The sequence below is a fragment of the Cetorhinus maximus genome, chromosome 16 (assembly GCF_964194155.1).
Source record: "Cetorhinus maximus chromosome 16, sCetMax3.hap1.1, whole genome shotgun sequence".
NCBI classification, from domain to species: Eukaryota; Metazoa; Chordata; class Chondrichthyes; order Lamniformes; family Cetorhinidae; genus Cetorhinus; species Cetorhinus maximus.
This window is the reverse complement of record NC_135894.1, coordinates 46922963-46944035: the sequence shown is the minus strand read 5'-3', so window position 1 is coordinate 46944035 and position 21073 is coordinate 46922963. Positions and strand designations below refer to the sequence as shown.

At 42.2% G+C, this 21073-nt stretch overlaps 1 protein-coding gene across 15 annotated transcripts in view; it reads left to right on the top strand.

Annotated features, from left to right (window-relative positions):
• zbtb20 (zinc finger and BTB domain containing 20) overlaps window positions 1–21073 on the top strand; it is a 332916-nt gene that overhangs the window by 89210 nt on the left and 222633 nt on the right. For 2 of the 15 annotated variants that reach the window (XM_078559803.1, XM_078559798.1), the window contains exon 2: window positions 16628–16738. The exons of the other annotated variants lie outside the window; for them this stretch is intronic. The gene's annotated coding sequence lies outside the window, so the exon portion shown is untranslated. The remainder of the gene's footprint in view (window positions 1–16627; window positions 16739–21073) is intronic. 15 annotated transcript variants of the gene reach the window in all.

Sequence of the window (21073 nt, the reverse complement as noted above, 5' to 3'; positions counted from 1 at the left end):
CTGTCTCCCTCATCTCGGTCGGCTTCTCTGAGACTACTGTGGATGCTATCACTTTTGATCCCACCAGATCATTGCCAAGGAGCAGGTTAACCCTGTCCGCAGGCAAACTGGAGACGACTTCCACGGTCACTGGTCCAGACACATGGTTGCACTCCAGGTGCACCTGTATAAGGGGATGGGCCTGTGCCCTCTTTCAATACTCTTTACCAACACCTTCGCACTTACTGCACACTCTGGTGGGAAGATCATGGCTTTTCCCAGCAGTAGAGTTTGGCTGGCCCCTGTATCCCTCAGTAGCACTATAGGCTTACTCTCCTCGCTCTGGGGAAATGTGGTCAATCTTTCTTCTGTTACAAAATCCTTGTAACACTCAGGGATACTTTTACGTTCACCCACACTCTCAGTACTGCGTCTACAGGGATTTGCTGCTGTAGTCAGAGCCATAGACTGACCTGCTATGCTCTCTGACTCCCATTTTTCTGCAGGGGGTTTGTATGCCCCAACAAATCCCACAGGCTTTTCCTCTAACCTTCAGTCAGCACGGAGATGTCCTGCCTTGCGGCAGTTAAAACACAAAGGGTTCCTGGCCTAATTTCTCTTCTCAGCACCACCCTTTCTGGCCTGAGGAGAACCCCCTGTGTTTCCAATTGTCCCTTCTCTCCCATGGGTGCTCAGTTTCCTGTCACTCCCCCATTTTCTATCCTTCTTAGTTGGTTAGGAGTGACTAGGGAAGGGTTTCGATTGGAATGCGGATTTATAGACAACCTGATAATCATCAGCCAGGGTTGCTGAAGGCCTGGCTAATGTTACTCTCTGTCCCCCTGTGTGAGTACATAGTGTGAAGAGTGTGGAGGTTTGAACTCCTCAAGAAGAATTATTTCATAAAGCTTTATGTTGGTGGAAGTTGGAACTGGAATTGGAACTTGGTTGCTCACAACAAAGGTTTAAGCTTCTTTTTCACAAGGATATGCTTTTTCCAGTTCAGTGTGTTTTTAACTATTTAAGCTGTGAACAAAAGATGCCAGCCAACCAACCAAGGAGGTTGAACAGAGGAGTGCCAGTGCACCCTTCTCCCCTGGTCGTAACAAAATTGGGAATTCGTGTCCGGAATTGTTCCCACAGACTGACAAAAGCATTGGCGTGGAGAAAATATATTGTTCCTTAAAAAGCTATTTAAAAATTACTAAAGGTTTTCTTCAGTCTCAAAAAACATTACTCACTGCATTGCTTCGTTGATGAGATGTTTCATCCCCATTTCGTGAATTTGGTAGTCACCAGATTGTAAAGAATTGGCATGCTGCACTGGCACTGTTGTGCAAGTTGTTGCTGATGTTGTGTCACTTGCTGGTGATATTTTTGATGTTGCACCCTTTGTTGATGATGCTGTTGATGTTGATGTTGTCTCGCTTGTTAGCGATGTTCTTAGTGTTGATGTTGATGTCTTTTTCTCCTTTTCCAGCTCTGATGTAGGTCGAATCTGGACTTTGTTCTTTCTCATTAGCTTACCCGTTTCAGTCTCAATGATTTATGACCTTGGAGTCTCAGTTTCACCAGCAACTTTTGTTGAGCTCCAGGAATTCATGATTGGATCCTGCACATTAACAGTTTGTCCTCTCAACAACTGAAGCAATGATTTGGCAAGTTTGTTGAAGTCAGTTGTCACCTCCTTGCTTGGCAAAGTGTTCTTGTACTTTGTGCCATTGAGTAGCTCTGTAGGTGATTTAATTTCAGTCTTGAACATCTCTTATCAGCTCTCGTAGGTTTACTGTGTGTTTTGACATGTGAGGTATGAAAATGTCTTACTGAATCAAGCCAAGGAAACTTCTCAGCTCTTTCTTGTCTAATGGAGCTTCCATCTCAGACTTTTTCAGAACTCAGCTGGGCTCCATCAGGTGTGTGCACCATTCCGAAGATCTGGCATTCTGACAGCTTCACAGTGCATTTGTCTGCATTTTGCTTGGTCCTACTTTTCCTGGTTCTCTCCATGGTTTCATGTAGATCATAGTCATGATCTTTTTCATCCACACCATAGACCTAGATATCATCAGCTATGCCAAATGCTCTCTTATATAATCTGTATGTCTCATCTACTTTCTGCTGAAACATATCCTGACTCACTTTAAGGTAAAAAAGGTAGATGCAGGAATTTGTATTGTCCGAAGAGTGTATTGACTGTTGTCAACAGCGAATTCCTCGTCAAATTTCACATCCCAGTAGCCATTTCTGACATCAAGCTTTCTGAAAACATTTGTCCCTGTTGATATCTTTCAGTGTGTGGTCGTGATTCCTCTGTATTGCTTGATTAAGATCTTTGGGATCCAGGAAAATTCTTAGCCATCCATTTGGCTTCTTCCTCACTATGATGGAATTTTCCCAATTTGTGGGGCTGTGACCCTGGTGATCAGTTTCTTTTCTTCCAGTTCTTTGAACTCCTTTTCAAGTTTCTTTTAGTTCTATTGTCCGAAGTAATTTATGAGAGTGATACATCACTGGTTTCTTCTCTAGGTCCATAGTGATGTGATACTCAAAATGTTCAAAGCAACCAACCATCTTATCAAACACTCTGGATACATTTGTACCAGATCTTTTCCGCTTCTGATCTTCAGCTACCTTCAACGTGCAGTGTCACCTCCTTTATCTCGTGGTTTACTGAGAGAAGCTTCAGCTCTTTGCAACCGCTGAACTCCAGGATAGCAGGACTATCTGTTCAGTGATGTAGAACATGCAGTTTGGGTTGTTCCCAGCTGTTAAATCTCTGTTCCACCTTATGCCATCAATATGATGTTGCTTGGTTTCAGGCCACCTTTCCTTTGACACCCACTTTCAAATTTTCAGGAAAGATCTTCTGGTATTGTCCGAGTGGGGTGATGTTACTCTGCTCCAGTATCAAGCTTCAGATTTATGGTTGTGGGCTTAATTCTCACCTTCCTGATCTGAATGGTTGTGTTAATTTATTTTCTTTGGGAACTGTCGCATCCTAGCATATCATGCAGTTGTATGGTTCCTTTACCTATTGTATCCTCAAACTCACTGTCATCTTCCAGGGTATGGATGTTCTGGTTTCTTTTCCTTCTTCTTTGCCCTGCTGCTCTGTCTCTGGTAACTCATTTACCATCTTCTTTCATTGTTCTGCACACCTTTTCCAGTGATATAAGAACAAAATACTGCGAATGCTGGAGATTGAAATAAAAGCAGAAAGTGCTGGAAAAACTCAGCCAGTCTGGTAGCATCTGTGGAGACAGAAACAGGCTTAATGCTTCAAGCCCAATATGACTTCTACGGAACTGAAGAGATGTAGGAATGTGAGGGGTTTCATGCTGTTGAAAAATGAGGGAGAGGCAGGTGGAGAAAAAGGGAAGTTCAGGGATACGTTAGAAGGCAGGGGAGATTAAATAACAAAAATGCCATGGAACAGAAGACAAAGGGAGTGTCAATGATAAACACAAAGCATTGGTCCAGAGTAGGTATTAATAGCAGAAGTTAGGTCAGCACTGTCTGAAAGCAAAATAGCAGAATGTGTTAAAAGCAGAATAAAGGTCAAATTGGGCTTGAAATGTTAACTCTGTTTCTCTCTCCACAGATGCTATCAGTTGAGTTGTCCTAGCATTTTCTATTTAAATTTCTTTTCCCAGGGATTGGGCTTCCCACAAGCTCTCCAGTTTGATCCACATGTGGGACATTTCTTTCTGTCCATGAACTCATGGTCATCCACAACTCTTGCATTTCTTTCTCTCTGTCTGGTGTACATTCTTTCATTGCTGCCTCACTGCACCAATCCTGCTGTCATTCCCTTGACTTAACTGAAGTCTAGCTATTGGGTAGTCAGCATCTTCATCTGTCAACTCGTGAATTCATGTGCACTGGCAGTGTCAACAGCCTCTGATGTTGTGAGCAGGAGCTTGTCCTGTCCAGTCAGAGCTTTTTGTACATCAGGGTGTGCAGACCCCCACATGAGCTGATCTACCAGTGTTTCATTCCTTTCTTTTGAGTTTACATTTTCTGGCTATATTTCGCAATCTCGTTAAGAAATTGTCTACAGGCTCACCTGTTTCCTGTCTCGGGCTTTAAAATTCATATTGGTAGATTGGATGGTTTGACTCTGGCTGGAGATGTGTACTGAATTTCTTAAAATGTTTGTTTGGGATATTATTGTCGGTCTCATTGATCTCCCAAGCAATAGTCAGATCTAATACTTTCTCTCCTGCCCACAAAAGGATGTAACTGACCCTTTCCCCTTTGCTTGTGTCTTTTGGAAAACTACTGAAAGTCAATATGCACTTTTTTGTTTAATCGCCTCAAATGCCTCTACAACATCATCAGCCTCCCAATTCATCCTGAGCTCGAGCTGTGCGTGCGTTGCTGTGGCTGCAGCCAGTTTGTTTTTGCTCGATTCACTCAACGCTTATTTCCTCTCTTGTGGCACCAACTTGGGTTGTTTTTTCTCAATCTAATTCAGCATTTATTTTTTATAATGCTTGGGTTTTACTCACAAATACCTGCTGCCACCATGTTGTGGCTTGTGGTGCACTGAAGTTCAAAGTAATCACACTTTTAGACTCAAATGTAGGAGCTTCATCAAACCTCTCTCTTGAGACCTGATACGTTGTTAATTCGATATACCCAACTGCCATGCAGTAGTAAGTGACGTGACACTCTGGATACTTGGGTATACATTTTGTTACGATCTTCGTAGGGACCGATGGCATTGTGGGGATTCCTTTCTTTTTAAAAGCTAATGGATAGAAAACTAATGGACAGGATTGCACTTATTAAAACTTTATTGTAACAATCAAACCAAAATCAACATACTTCAAACATTAATTAATAGGAAAATAATACTTCAAATGAAAAAGTAAGTTTCGCCTAAATAGTTGATATAACAGATAAGGCTCATGTAGTTACAAGCGCTCGCATCACTTCCTATATAAATATGGCAGCACGTGCAATCTCACATTCTAACTCTGCCTCTGATACATAAGATCCCTCACTTGCCACTCAATGGATTTGGCCAATCAGCTGTTTTCACCTGCAGCTGTATTCTATCTGAATTTCCCGGATACCGCTGACATCCAAACAGCACATCCCTGCAGAACCTCCCCAGCTAGGCTCTCAACAGTTTGATGGCACAAAATACCCAGAAACTACCTTCCCTAACCCTCTTTAAACAGTGTGGTTGGTTCTGGCAAAACTAAAGCAACAACAATGGGGAGGTTGTTCGATCCACAATCCTTGCTCTCCCTGCCCTATTCTCAGAGTCTTCTTGCTTTTTCACCAGGATGTGCTCTGAACTGCAGGTTCGGAGACCAGCTGTAATTTTATCTCCCAATTAGCTGTCATTTTACCCTTTTCTTTATTTCCATCCCCATAGCAACCTCTGTCCACATGGTCATTTCTCAAAACTAAAATGCTTGCCACAAAGTCTAATTCCACCCTTTTCAGAATACTCCCCAGATTCACTTTGGAATTAAAGGGACATTCCCAAAAGAAAATATAGGATTTTCTCCAAAGAACAAGAGTCATTGCAATACACATGAACATATAGTTCCTAGATCATATTGGAATAATACAACAATGTAACATTACAACAATAATATAACAGTATTCCCTCTTCATTAGTGCCTTTTAGAAAATCACTGTCAATTTCCCCTTTGTTTAAACTTCTCATGCCTCTGGAACTTCATCAGCCTCCTAATTCATACTGAGCTGGAGCTGCATGTTCATTGCTGTACTGGCAGCCATGTTGCATGATTCACTCAGTTTTTTCTGTGTCTGTCTGGCACTAATTCAGGTTGATTTTTATCAATGTAATTCAACATTTATTTTGTTTATAATGCTTGCATTTTACTATGGAGACCTGCTGCTGCTATGTTATGCCTTGTGACTCTCAGAAGTACAAAATAATAGCCTGAATCTTCCAATATGGGGAGCGGCGAATGACCCAATTTAAATTGCTGATGCGCCTAGGGACCCTGAGGCACACATGCATAGTACTTACACAGGACATGTAAATTTCCAATTGCCAGGGTTTTTTAATTTGTTCATGGGATATGGGCCTTGCTGACAAGGCCAGCGTTTGCTGCCAATCCCTAATTGTTTTTGAGAGCAGTTAAGAGTCAACCACATTGCTGTGGGTCTAGACTCACATGTAGGTCAGACCAGGTAAGGTCAGCACATTTCCTTCCCTGAAGGACATTGGTGAGCCAGATGTGTTTTTACTACAATCGATGATAGTTTCATGGTTACCATTACAGAGACTACTTTCCATTCCAGATTTATTAATTGAATTTAAATTCCACCAACTGACGTGGTGGGCTTTGAATCCATGTTCACCGAGCATTAGCTGGGCCTCTGGATTATTAGTCCAGTTATATTACCACTATGCCACCATCTCCCCTATCCTGCACGGACTTCTGCATGATTCCCTATGACAGTAGGATCAGTTGGCCAGATCCATGGAGACCTGTGCTGTTTGCCCTATACTTACGCTGGTTTTTACACAGATTTGCTTAGAACTTTCCCTAGCAGATGTGAAGCCTGCTGAGGAGCAGCTTGAAGTAAGTGAGCTGGATGTCAAACCACACCACCACAGCAATGGGCAACCTTGATACAGCTTACCGGCTGCCACACCCCACTCCCTCGGAGGATGCTGTCACCTCTCTCAGTGATGGTTATCCCCCTCTCCCTCCAACCTGATGATGCTAAGCCCCCATCCCGCTGACAATGCTAACCTCCACCTGGAAATTGCTCACCCCTCCATCCAGCAACGTTGACACCTCCCCCCCTATCCACTGACTATATTCACCTACCCCTCGCGGCAATGCTCACACCCACCTCTGCCCCGGCAATGTTCACTCCCCTCTCCTGACTCGCCTTTTGGAATCCCTGGCTGTTGTCTGGCCAATGTTGGGAGAGTCAGCATTGTTGGGGAGTGCGTGGAGAGGGATTAATAAACATTCTTCAGGGTAAGGTGGGGTGTAGATTGAGCTGGGAGTGTTCAGAGTGAGAAGGGGGGAAGGTGAGCCAGGAGGTAGGGAGGGAGGGGCGTGAGTATTGTTGTGGAGATGAGCACTGATGAGGGTGGAGGGGTGAGGGGAGTGGGTGAGGGCGCTGTCCAGGGAGCTGAGCACTGTGAGGGGGGGGTGAACATTGTTGGTGTGGGGTGAGGGTTGAGCACTTGTGGAGTTGAGGGAGGGGGTTAAGCATCATTGGTGCTTAACACTTGTGGAGTTGAGGGAGGGGTGAGTACCGTCAGGGGCGTGAGGGAGGATGGTGAGCACTGTTGGGGTTTGAGCACTGTCGGAGTGTGAGGGAGGTGAACACTGCCGGGATGTGAGGGAGGGCGGTGAGCACTGGCAGGGGGTTGAGCCCTGTCGGGGGAGGGGAGGGGGGGGGCACAGTGAGCCCTGTTGGAAGGTGGGGGGGGGCGGTGAACACTGTCTGGGGTCTTGAAAGATGTTGTGAGAACTGTTGGTGGGGGTGACGGAGGGGCGGGCACTGTTGGAGGTGAGGTGCATTGTTGGGGTCACAACTCCAAGTCAATGGACTGAAGATAGACTTTAAGGGACGTAGCTTTAGTTCATGGCAAAGTGTAGGGGCAAGGCTTCACTGGAATTGCACTCACCACTTGGCCTCCCAACTCTGTTCTTCACAGGATCCCTGCTAGAGTCAAGACAAGAAGGTGCAGAAACTCCAGTGAGTGGGTGGTTTAAATCGCAGTCAGCAACAGATCCGGCACCTGCTCTGCCACTGACAGGAAGATCTGGTCCAGCCACATTTTAGACACAAATGCTGGATGGAGTTCATCAAACAGATTTCTTGCAAACTCTCCATATGCTGTTGGTACATTGTTGCTCTGCTACCTAACTGGTAGTGCATGGTGGGGTACTCTGGATACATATGTATACATATGCATGAACATACAATTCCTAAATCATATTGTATTAATTGAACAATATAACACACACTTTGTAAACTTCACTTCATCCAAAGCACTGCAGTCCATAATCCTATCCTGCGCCAGATTTTGCTTGCCCATTACCCCTCTCCTGATCTTTCAGTAACTCAAATGTTGAATTCTTATACAAAATCAAATTACTGTGGATGCTGGAAATCTGAAACATAAAATGTTGGAAATACCACCCTATTATCGACCTTCACTTTTATCCTATTATCCTCTTCCCCTCCCCCCCCCACCTCTCTTTCCTGCCTCTATATTTGTTATAAGCCTGTCACATCTTTAACCTACCAGACCTGCTATGTATTTCCTGAAGTTTGTTTTTATTTAAAATTCTTATACTTGTGTTTAAATCCCTCATGACCTTGCCCTTCCCTGTTACCCTCCTACAGCACTACAACCTCTCGCCTCCCTGATATCTTTGTTCCTCTGATGCCCCTCGTGTATTCCCATTCCCTTAACCTCACTAATGGCAGCGGAGTCTTCAGTTCACTTGGGCCATATGGTCTGAAATTCCTTCCTGAAAACACTCTGCTTCTCTATCTTTCCCTTTTCCTTTTAAGACCCTGTTTGAACAAAATTTTGTTCACCGCTTATAATGCCCTTCTTTGGCTTCTTTTTTATCATTACACACCTGTGAAGCCCCTTGGGAGCATTTTTCTACCATAAACACTCTAAGCTTGCTGGTTATTAGTTTGAAAAATTATTGACTAACACAAAATTTCTAACGTCTCACACTATGTTAAATATTCTCTAGCGTCTGAGCATTTCCAGAACATGTACCAGTGATTGAATCATGTCCTTCATGTCTTCACACTTAGGAGTCATCCTTGTCCAGTTTTGCTGTGCTTCTTTGAGGCTGTAACATCCCTGAGCAGGACTATGACTAGCCATATAAGGATGAGGTTTCCTTTGGGAAACCAGTATCCACTATTGAAGATGTGTGATCAGGGATCATAATTCAGTTTGAGCAGTAGGAAGACTCTATTACTTGTTACTGAATTTCTATAGAACTTGTTTGGGTGTATAATCATCAGACTGCCTGCAACATCAGACAGGTCATCGGCCTGGAAAGCTAACTGTTTCTCTCTCCACAGATGCTGCCTGACCTACTGAGTATCTCCAGAATTTTCTGCCTTTATTCTGACTCATTAACTTCACATTCATATTTACGTTAGATTTTAGTAGTCTACTAAGAAATCTCAAAGATATCCATCATTTCTGTCAGTGCTTACATTTACCTTTAATACATATCAGAAACTGAGTATTTTGAAAGTTAATTGTGGGGTTTGTAAAAAAAATCTGAATGTCCTGGCTATTAGTCTAAAAGTAGTTAATAATAACAAACTAATTTTTACACACTTTTGGCATGTAACAGGAGCATAGTGTTCTTGCTTAATTTTTATCTACAGTACATGAAGTACTTAAAAATAAGCTACAGTGACTCTACTGAATGTTAAGGTCAATATACCCTGTAACAATTTAACCTGCCAGTAGATTTGTGAAATTCACAGTTGTATGATTGCACGGTTTAGATTTCTGTATCTAATTAAATGCTCAGAGCAACATAATCCAATTGTCCAAATGTAAAAGATAAGTTCTCCTCTGCCAATACAGGGCATAGTATCTTGAAATGTTTACAATTTCTGCATGAATTTCTTTTCATGAAACTTTTTGGAATTAATTTTAAGCACCTTGTTGGCACTTGTTTACTTCACTATATAAAATGCTGATACTTGAGTGGGAATTAATTTGAGTCTACAGTCATCAACATTGCAGTAATCATTTTATCTGACGGATAATCACAAAATGGTAAGGAGCTAAATTACATTTTTGAAGCCAAGTCTTATGGGCTAGTGGGAACCAAGTAATTTAGAGATTGTAACTGCTTGAAGTATTTTAGGGCCTTAATTAAATTTGCTTTTAGAAAAAAGACTTTCATTTATCTAGCACCTTTAATGACCTCGGGACGTCCAAAAACACTTTAAAACCAATCACATACTTATGAAGGATTGACACTGTTGTAATGTAGGAAATTACAGTGGCAAAAGCTGGTGACTGTTCAAGTGACAAGGAATGGTGTTTGTCTGTGATGTGAAGAGAGTAAAGCAAGTGGTGAATATGTTTGGAATGATCAAGAGGTGGAAGGATATGATGGAGGGAAAGTAATAGTTGACAGTGGTAGTGATAAGATTGTAAGATGCTGGTGAGAGAGGTGGAGAAATGAAGAGGTGTATTTGTCCTTGTTTCTCTTGAGGCCATTAAACTTTCTGCATTGAACCCAGGTTGTGGCTATGGTGCTGTTGGCACTTTGCTTGTAATCATCTGGACACTGGCTTTGAGATTGCTTCTGTGGGTGCTAGAAAAGAGTGCAACGTTTCTGGCCCTCATTTCCATCCAGGTTCGGGTGGATGGCACAGCAGAAAAGACCAGGGCCTGCAGGATATTTTTTGTAAAAGTCAGGTCATCCTGGTGCTTCCACCTAGAAGTTGTAACACTTGCCCAATTCACCATGAATCATAGCAAAATGATGGTAATTTACATTGTGTCAAGCCAAGTGGAGGAGCTTTCTGCAAATAATTGGATCAGAGTGGTCACAGAGCGGCATCTTCTAGATTTTGTCAGTAGTTTCTGCCTTTATAAGATTTGATCATTTAACTAACTTGCTACACTTAGGAATAGCGTGGAACATTTTAGCAGACTGTAAAAGGAAGGAGAAGGGGTCCTTTTTCAATATTTCACAATCACAGGAATTCTACCCTATGTTGGCCCTAAGCAAGCATCCCAATTGGAGTTTAGAATATTTATTTGCTATTCATTTGGACAGTGACCCCAAGCTGTTGGCTCAGCATTATCAACTTAGAGTGTGCCTGCCTCTTCTGACTTTATCCTTTGTCAAGCTGGGCTTAACTGCAGGGATTTGCGCAGGATGCTTGTATTTGTAATGGGGTAATTTTCCAAATTTGCACTCCTGCTTAGGGTGGCTCGCTTGCCAGAAGTACATGGTAGAAATTCATGTAGAGCTAGATTGCATCTTGAATATTCCTTTGCACAAAGTCCTAGAAGCTCACCTCATTAGTCAGGTAGCAGTGCTTGACCCACTGTTGTATAGCTGTGGACTCTGGAATGGATTTGTTTTCATAATTATACACACCAGGCAGTTCTTGAGATTTGAGATAAATATCTATCACATACTTTGTGACTTGTCATTAGATTTTAATGTTGCTGGCTGCTTGTCCTGCTGTTTTTGTCATCAGTACCCAGACCATGAGCTTAATGTCTAATAAAAGTACATAGAAGTTACAACACAGAAATTGGTAATTCAGCCCAACCAGTGAGTGTTAACGTTTTATCCTCCATGTCAGCAGGTACACAGTAGGCCAGTCAGCATCTGTGAAGCGAAAAGGGATCTAATATTTTGGGAGTAAGGCTCTTCCTCAATCCTGAAATTGAAAGAAATACGCATAGAAATACTTGACCTTTTCAGAATTCTGAACAATACTACCATATCACTTTGTAAACTGTTGAAATGAAAATAACTCAAATTTTCCAAATATTTCAAAAGTGTTTGCATTTCCTCATTCCAGTAATCCTTTGCAAAGCCTCAGTATCCCTATTATAATATGAGTCCAACTTTAAGCCATTTGGTTTTCAGACTACATTGAAACCTGCCTTGAGGAAGGGCATCTGTGTACCAGTGCTGCATAAGAGCCTTGTTCATGTTGAATTCGCATGGTAATATCTTTCTTCCTGTAGCCTTCACTAACTTGAACTTGATGAAGCAGAACAGCTCCTGCTCATTTCAACTTATTATTTGAAGTTAAGGATTTAAAGTTAAGATTTCTGGTGAAACATCAATTTTGTAACCCTGGACTATTGTCAGATTATTTTAATATGCCTCTACTAATTTTCACTCTCTGAGCTATTCAGAGGGCTTTGTTTTTGTTTGCAGTAGATAACTTTGGAATGTGTGCAAGTGATGTGTAAAGTACCTTCCAATTTTATTTTGTTGAGGTATTTACACATACTGGGCACGTAAGGATTTTGTACATTTGACATAAATTAATCTCTTTCTCAAATTTTCTCTCCTGTTTGAATGAGGACAATTAGCTGGGACTGGCAACCATCTGATTCCTCCTCAAGTATCTACTCATGTGAATCCAAATGATGAATGTTGACTGGTTATTCAACCATTGGATGGAAAGCAGCAGAGTCGAGCTCAAAGTTGGCCAAGATATATATTATGCACCGTCTTGGAGAGGCCAGTGATGGGAACCATGGCTAGATTTCTTTTACCTAGATAGGGTATGCTAAAACCCATTGTAACACCTTGACTGCTGCCTGAATCTGCTAAGAGAGATCAGGAATTTGGAGGTCTATACAAAAACATAAAGCGTGGAACAAGGAAACACTGTTTAGCCTCAGCAAGCTTTGCCCCTTCCAAAGTTCCAATTAATTTTCTCAATTTTTGAAGAAAATTTCTCCCTATTTCTCAAAGGTAAATAAACAGCAGTGAATTGTGATTATGTAACCAAACATTCTGTATGATATATGTCCTTTATGTATGCTGTTCTTGGTATAATATTTCTATTGTCTCATAACCTCAAAAGCAATCATTTTTCTGTGTTTTATCATCTCCCTCTCTTAATGTACTTTTATGTACCAAGTGCATTTCCATTTATCCATCATTTTAAAGGTTACTTGATATGCCTTTAACTTATTTGGACATCTTGAGCAGACAATTTCTTAATGTCATGTCTCCCTTCAGGTTTGAAGGTATTTTGCTCTTGCTTACTAATTTTGCTTTCAAAGCCAGAATTGGATAAACCTTGGCTCAATGAGGACGGTAGGAGCGCATGCCAAGAGTAGCAACAGGCATACCTAAAAATGAGGTGCCAACCTAGTGAAGTTACAACACAGAACTAAATGCATTCCGATCAGTGGAAGCAACATGTGATAGAGCAAAGTGACCCCACAACCAACGGACTGGATCAAGCTCTGCATTCCCACAACATCCAATCGTGAATAGTGGTGGAGAATTAAACAAACACCCAAAGAAGGAAGCTCCACAAATTTTCCCACCCTTAACTAAAGCAGAATCCAGCACATCAGTGCAAAAGATAAGGCAGAAACATGTGCAACCATCTTCAGCCAGAATGGGTGATCTATCTTGGCCTCCTCCTGAGGTCCTCAGCATCATGGATGCCAGTCTTCAGCCAATTTGATTCACTCCACGTGATATCAAGAAACAGCTGAAGGCACCGAATGCAGCAAAGGCTATGGGCCCTGACAACATCCCAGAGGTAGTACTGTAGACTTGTGCTTCAGAATTAGCCAAGATGTTCCAGTACAACGACAACACTGGCATCTACCCGACAATATGAAAAACTGTCCAGATATGTCCAATCCACAAAAAGCAGGACAAATCCAATTTGGCCAATTTTTGCTGCAATCATTTTACGCTCAATCACTAGCAAAGGAAGGTGTTGTTGACAGTGCTATCAAGCCATGACGTGCTCATCGATTGGTTTGGTTTTTGCCAGGGCCACTCTGCACCAGACCTCATTACAGGCTTGGTCCAAACATGGACAAAAGAGCTGAATTCCAGAAGGTGAGGTGAGAGTGACTGCCCTTGAAATCAAGGCAGCATTTGACCAACTGTGGTATCATGGAGCCCTGGCAGGATTGAAGTCAATGGTAATCGGTGGTGGGCTGGTGTAATCTAGCCACAGGCTGGAGTCATAACTAGTGCAAAAGAAGATGGTTGTCAGTCCCATAACATCTCTGCAGTAGTTCCTCAGGGCTGTATCCTAGGTTCAGCTGCCTCATCGATCACCTCCATTATAAGGTCAGAAATGGCGATGTATGTTGAAAGTTAGTGTTCAGTGCTATTTGCGATTCCTCAGATATTGAAACAGTCCATGCTGCATGCAGCAAAACTTGGACAACATTCAGACTTGGGCTGATCAGTACCAAGTAGCATTCACACCACACAAGTACCAGGCAATGACCTCCTCCAACAAGAGAGAATTGAACCATCTCCTCTGGTTCGATAAGGAATGTAGGAGAGGATGCCAGGTGCAGCACCAGGCATACCTAAAAACGAGGGGCCAATGAGTGAAGATACTACACCATTACCGTCACTGAATTCCCCACCATCAATATCCTGGGGGCCACCAGTGACCAGAAACTGAACTGGACAGCCAAATAAATACTGTGTCTAAAAGAGCAGGTCAGAGGCTAGGAATTCTGTGGTGAGTAACTCACCACCTGACTCCCCAAAACCTCTCCACCATCTACAAGGCACAAGTCAGGAGTGCGATGTTGTTGAACTTGTTAAATTAAATGTTGAGTCCAGAGGGCTGTAAATTGCCTAATCAGAAGATGAGGTGCTATTCCTCCAACTTTTGTTGCACTTCACTGTAACATTGTAGCAGGCTGAGGACAGAAATGTGAACAATAGCTTGTAGATTGGTTATCCCAGGTCTGCAAGGAGTTTTGACTGACAATGAGCACCTAATAACTCCCAGGTTATGGGCCAAGACGTAGAGACTCCACCTTTCATCGTACTCCCCACTTGTTTCGATGAATGCAGCTCCAACAACACTGAAGAAGCTTAACACCATCCTGGTCAAAGCAGCCCACATGATCACCATCCCATACACCATCGTATACATGCACTTCCACCACAGTGCACACTGGCAGCAGTGTGTACCGTCTACATGGTGCACTGCAGAAAATCGCCAAGCCTCCTTCAACAGCATCTCCCACACCCATGATCTCAACCACCTAGAACAAGAAGGACGGCAGAACAACATTGGAGCACCACCATCTTCAAGTTCTCTTTCAAGCCACACACCATCCTGACTTAGAACAATATTGCCATTCTTTCACTGTGGCCGGGTCAAATACCTGGCACTCCCTTACAGCACTATGGGTGTATCTACACCATGTGGATTTCAGCTATTCAAAGGTAAATAGGGATGAGCAACAAATGCTGGCCTTGCCAGCGATGCTCACATCTCGTGAATGATTTTTTTAAAAAATTGTATTATATTACACAGAGCTTTCACCATTTAAGAGATCTCTATCATATCCTTTCTGAATCTTCTGTTCTCTAATGTAAGAAGGTTTAGTTCTGATTCTCTGCAGAATTTGGAGGCATTATTCCTGGATTCATTCTTATTAATCTTTAGTGAACTCTCAAGGTGCCAGTCTTGGCTTAATAGTAACACATCTACCTCTGAATCAAGTTTGTAGGTTTAAGCCACATAATCTGGACTAACACTAGTACAGTACTGTTGAGACCTAAATCAAAACTCCATCTGCCAAAGCTAGAGAACTTAAAAGATCCCATGACATAATGTAAAAAAAAATCAGGGCAGTTCTACCAATTGCCACATTTATTCCATAACCACCATCATCACTAATAAACAAATGATCTGGTCATTTATCCAGTTTACTATTTGTGGGATAAAAACAAAGTGTTGGGAAAACTCAGCAGGTCTGGCAGCATCTGTGGAGAGAAAAACAGAGTTAAATGTTTCAAGTGCAATATGACTCCTCTTTGGGAACTGAGAGCTAGAAATGTGATGGGTTTTATACTGTTGAAAAAGGGAGGGGAGCAGGTGGAGCAAAAGGGAAGGTCAAGGATAGGTTAGAGGATGGGGGAGATTAAATAACAAAGATAACATGGAACAGAAGGCAAAGGGAATGGTAATAGTAAAGAAACAAAGCATTGGCCCAGGGTGGGTGTTAATAGAAAAATAAAGGTCAGCATTGTCTGAAGGCAAAAAGTGTGAAAACAAGATACAGACTGGCACTTGGGGAAAACAAAAATCAACAAGGAGGACAGAGTTCATGGTCTGAAGTTGTTAAATTCAATGTTGAGTCCAGAGGGCTATAAATTGCCTAATCAGAAGATGAGATGCTATTCCTCCAACTTCTGTTGTACTTCACTGAAACATTGTTGCAGGCTGAGGACAGAAATATGAACAATAGCTTGTAGATCGGTTCTACTGGGTCTGCAAGGAGTTTGATGTGCACCTATAACTCCAAGGTTATGGGCCAGGACGTAGGGACTCCACCTTTCATCAATGTTGACAATCTCATTCTGGAGGTTGTCGACAGCTTCACATACCTTGAATCAACAATTACCAGCAACCTGTCCCTTGATGCTGAAATAAGCACCAGAATTGCCAAGGCTGCAGGTGGTGAGTTGAATTAAATTGAAATGGCAACCACCTGGATGGTTGGGGTCATGCTTGAGGACTGAGCAGAGGTGTTCTGCAAAGCAGTCACCCAGTCTGTGTTTGATCTCCACAATTTAGAGGAGACTGCGTTGTGAGCAGTGAACACATTCTACTAAATTGAAAAGTACATGTAAAATGCTTCTTCACCTGGAAGCAGTGCTTGGGGAGAGATAAGGTAAAGTGGCAGATTTTACACACCCTGTGATTGCATGGGAGAGTGTTGGGTGTTAATGTCTTGTTAATTAGTTTAAAATGTGTTAATGTCATGAAGGTCAGGAGAAACAGGTGATTGGTACAGTTGTCTTTGAGCACATATAAATAGGGGATAGCTGGGACACTGGGTAGAAGGGAGGAGAGCTATGCGACTGAACAAATCAGTAAACTCTCTTGATAGAGAAAAAGATCTGTGTCTCGGTTTCAGCTTCACCAATCGGCTTGGACGTTAGTAACTTTGGGGATGATACAGACATGGACCAGAGTGTCATGGAGAAACTGAGAATGGAATGGAGACCTTACAGTAAGCAGGGTATAAGTAAGTATAGTCAAGGTAACTGTGGGAATCGGAGGGCTTGTAATGAATAGTATCCCCAGGAATGGAGTCACAGAAGTCAAGGAAGGGGAAGGGAAATGTTGGAGATGGACCATGTGAAGAAGAGAGAAGGGTGGAAATTGGAAGCAAAATACATGATTTTTTTCCCGTTCTGGAAGAGAGTAGAAAGCGGCACCAATATTGCCATTGATGTACTGAACAAAAGAGTTCAGGGAGGGATCCTGAGTAGAGCTGGAACAAGGAATGTTCCACATTCCCCATAAAGAGATAGGCATAACTAGGGCTCATCCAGGTACCCATTGTTGTAATATGGTGTCGCTGTTTTAGCTCATTGAAGAGATCTTGAGACTTAATATATTTAAACATGAACCCTTTATTGTTAGTCTTTAACTATTTACAGATCCCAGGTTACTGTCATGCATGGTGCTGTTACCTCCATACAAGCTGGTTCCAGAGTGTCTTCACTAGACTGTGTTCTTAGCCTATTACCATTTTACTCTATAGATCATACCATGGGCAGGGCTATTCTCCAGTCCCATGTTAACCCTTGCTCTGCCGAGCACCTTTACATTAAAATGGCATGCAAGGATGCCATACAACATCCTCCTTTCTTCTCCAAAGAAAACTTTCCTTTCCAACAGAGGAAGCTATTTGTAATGCAATCTTTACTTGCTATCCCTGCTCCCCATCTCAAGTCTCTGACTTTATAAATTCAGCCAGTCTTGAGACTTGACAGTTCTTCCACATCTCAGTCTATCACGTTTGAAGGAATGGTGGAAGTACGGTGTGTTTCTGGTACTTGGTTATCTCCATTTGATTCGCTTTTTGCACTCCTTTGAGTTGCATTTCTCTTTATTAAGAACCCGTCCGTTTCTTTCGGACACTGGGTTTGTCCTGTTCCATCTGAAAGGAATATGTACTCCATCCATTCCTATAGTGGACTCGAATTTTCTTTTTCCATGGTGTCCACCATGTTCTTGCTGGACCTTGATGTTTCACAGATGGAGTGTTCATTTCTACTTGTTTCACAATCACAGCCAAACATTTATTTGCTGTTTTATTTTCAATCCATTTTGCAAACTTATGAATCCTTTCATTCAGCCCAATGCTTCTCAGTATGTCTGAAACATCCAGTGCTCTTTCTTCTTCTAGTTCCTTGCACTTCAGTGTTGGATTTACATTTTCTGATCTTATTTCTGTCTTGCTCTGTCTGCAACAGAAATTTGTCTTTGCAATTCATTTTGGATGCACTGTTTTCAGGTCTGTCTCCGGCCAAATCTTAACTTGGTTCAGTTCTGTAATTGTGCTACTCACGGCTTCAGTATCCACTCAGTTTAGAAAGTTCAACGGCTTTTCCTTTCAGTTTCCCCTCTTTTGCATTTAACTGCTTCTTCATCTCGGCCTGTCATGTTTGGAGGAAAGGTAGAAGTACTCTGTGTTTCTGGCACTTAGTTATCTCCATTTGATTCTTGTAGCTTTTGGCTTCCTCCTGGAATATTGAACATTGCTGAGTGTTCTCTGCCAACTCGCTCTTTGGTTTGCTCAGAGCAAATTTAACTTCATTTTACTTCTCTTCGGAATGTTCCAGAGGAATAAACTTTGACCAGAGTGATTCTTGTAGTCTGTGAGAGTAGTTCAACAAGTTTTCCTTTTCTTTGCGAAGCTCGCTTATTTCATCTTGAGTTTTCCTGTAATTCAGCATTGTCTCCTCGAGTTACTTCTGCTGTGCTTCCATTCTGCTGTTGAAGACGGTCTTCATTTCTTCATGTTGCTGAATGATAATGCATTCTTTTTTCATTTGATATTGAAGGACAATCAACTGCTCTTTCAACTGTTTGTTTTGTTGTTGATCTCTTGCCAACTCTTTCTTGGCCTCAGTGCATCGTTTTGTTGCTACCGATAATTCCATCACAGCTTTTTCTGAAATAATAGTCAACATCCTCTGTAGCTGCCCATGTCTTTCCATGGCTACATATTGATTCTTCAAGGAGCCTTTTAGGGTTGCAATTTTTTTGCATGCCTTTTCTATCTGCTGTTTTGCCTGGCTGTACATCTGGTTGTGTTTTCCCAACTCCTGCTTTGATTTGTCAACTGTGGAATTGAAGGTCGTTACTTCCTCCTGATACTTTTTGTGTCATCTCTGAAATTTTGTTTATTTACATCTTGGAACAGCATGGTTCATTGAGGACTTCCATTTATCGTGCATTTTCAAAGGTATATACTCAGCTTGAATCTTGTGTGCCAAATATTCTAATTCAGCTCTGATGCAAACATTTTCCTGTAGAACAGCTTCCTTTACATTTTGCATGTTTTGCTTCTTTTGAGTTACCTCAGATAGCTTTCCTTCATTCATAGCCACCTGTGCACTCTGCACTACCACCTGTCTCCCTCGCTTTGGGGTCTTTTGTTGCCCCCGTTCCGGGACATTTTGTTGCCTCAGCTCCGGGGTCTTTTGTTGTCCCCGGCGCTTTATTGGGAGTTTTAAATACCTATCAAAGCATTTTAATATCTCATCAAATGTTGTCGAGTATGGATCTATACGTTGGCTGTGTAGTACTTCACCAGAAAATCACAGAATCACACAGTGCAGAAGAGGCCCTTTGGCCCATCGAGTCTGCACCGATACGTGAGAAACACCTAACCTACCTACCTAATCCCAGTTACCAGCGCTTGGCCCATAGCCTTGAATGTTATGATGTGCAAGTGCTCATCCAGGTACTTTTTAAACGATGTGAGGCAACCCTTCTCCACCACCCTCACAGGCAGTGCATTCCAGACCGTCATCACCCTCTGGGTAAAAATGTTTTTCCTCACATACCCCCTAAACCTCCTGCCCTTCACCTTGAACTTATGTCCCCTCGTGACACAAATCAACCAAACATGAATAAAATCTTATCAACTTGTACTTCTGCTGATTCCTTTTTTTTATTTTGTGGTTCTCCTATGAACTAAAAGATTGTCTTCTCCAAGACTCTCACTCTTGGGTCTGGATTATCCCTTTCCATAGCAGAAACGTACCTGGCTCTTCTAATTTACTGTCCATGACTGCTTTTTTTCTCTTGTATTTACTGCTTTAAATTGTTACCTCTTAAGACTGACAGTGAGGTACCTTGTTTTCCACTTGAGCTGTCTGCAGCTGTCGTCTTTCAGTGCTGTGGCTTTCCTGCATTTTTTCTGGTTTTGGTGGGCTCTCCAGCGACCATGGCTGCTTTTGTTTTTGAACCTCTAATCTTTCAATATAGGGATATTGATTTTCCTCTGTGATTCTTTCCTTTTTTTTTCTCTGCAGGTCCTTTTCTTGGGAGTTTTGACAGGCTTGTGGTCCATTTGGGGCCCTTTTTTTTTCCACTTAAAGCAACAGCACTTTTCTCCTCTGCACTGCCTGCCCTTTTGTTTTTCTTTTCAGGTAACATTTCAGCAGATTTTTTTACTCTCCAGTTTTTATTCTTAAACTTTTGACTCTGCCAACCAATTTTTATTTAGCTTCTTTATTTTTAACTTCACCGCAGCATGGCCACCACTGCTGCAATCTGCTGAGCCCTGGGACTGCCACCTATTCTATAATGTAAGTACACCTTTTTTGTAACTTTACTCATCATCTTGTTAACTGCCCAGGTTCTTTGACTCTGCATTACACAGGGCCTTTCAGTTTTTTGTATTTTTGCTCACCCTTCTTTGTGATCTGACCAGGTATTTTTTTCTTTTTACTCTGCATCACCCAGAGGTCTTGCTCTGGTGGATTCCCCAACTTCTAAGGCTCGAGCGAAGCTTCTTCAATTGTTTCTTCAATTTTTCTCCTTAGGTGCACGTCTCTCTAGTTTGGCTTCAGCTGTTTCTAGTTTCTCATACCTTGGGATACTGTCCTGGTTCATCATTTAAAATGCTGCCTGATGTGGTATCTTTAGGTCTCCCACCACAGCCAACCATGTTGTAATATGGTGTCGGCTGCTGTGGATCATTAATGAGACCCTGTAGGGTTGTATATTTAAATATGAACCCTTTTATTGTTAACCTTTAACTATTTACAGACCCCAGGTTACTGTCACACATGGTGCTGTTACTTCCATGCAGGTTGGTTCCAGAGTGTTCTGTCAAGACTGTTCTCAGTTTATTACCACGTGACTCGATGCACCATACCGTGGGAGGGGCTATTCTCCAGTCCCATGTTAACTCTTGCTATGCCAAGCACCTTTACATTACAATGGCATGCAGACACTTCATACAACACCCATAGCCACACATATTTTATTTGGAGGAAGTGAGACACATTAAAGGAGAAATTGTTCAGTGAGAGAACAAGTTCAGCCAGGTGGAGGA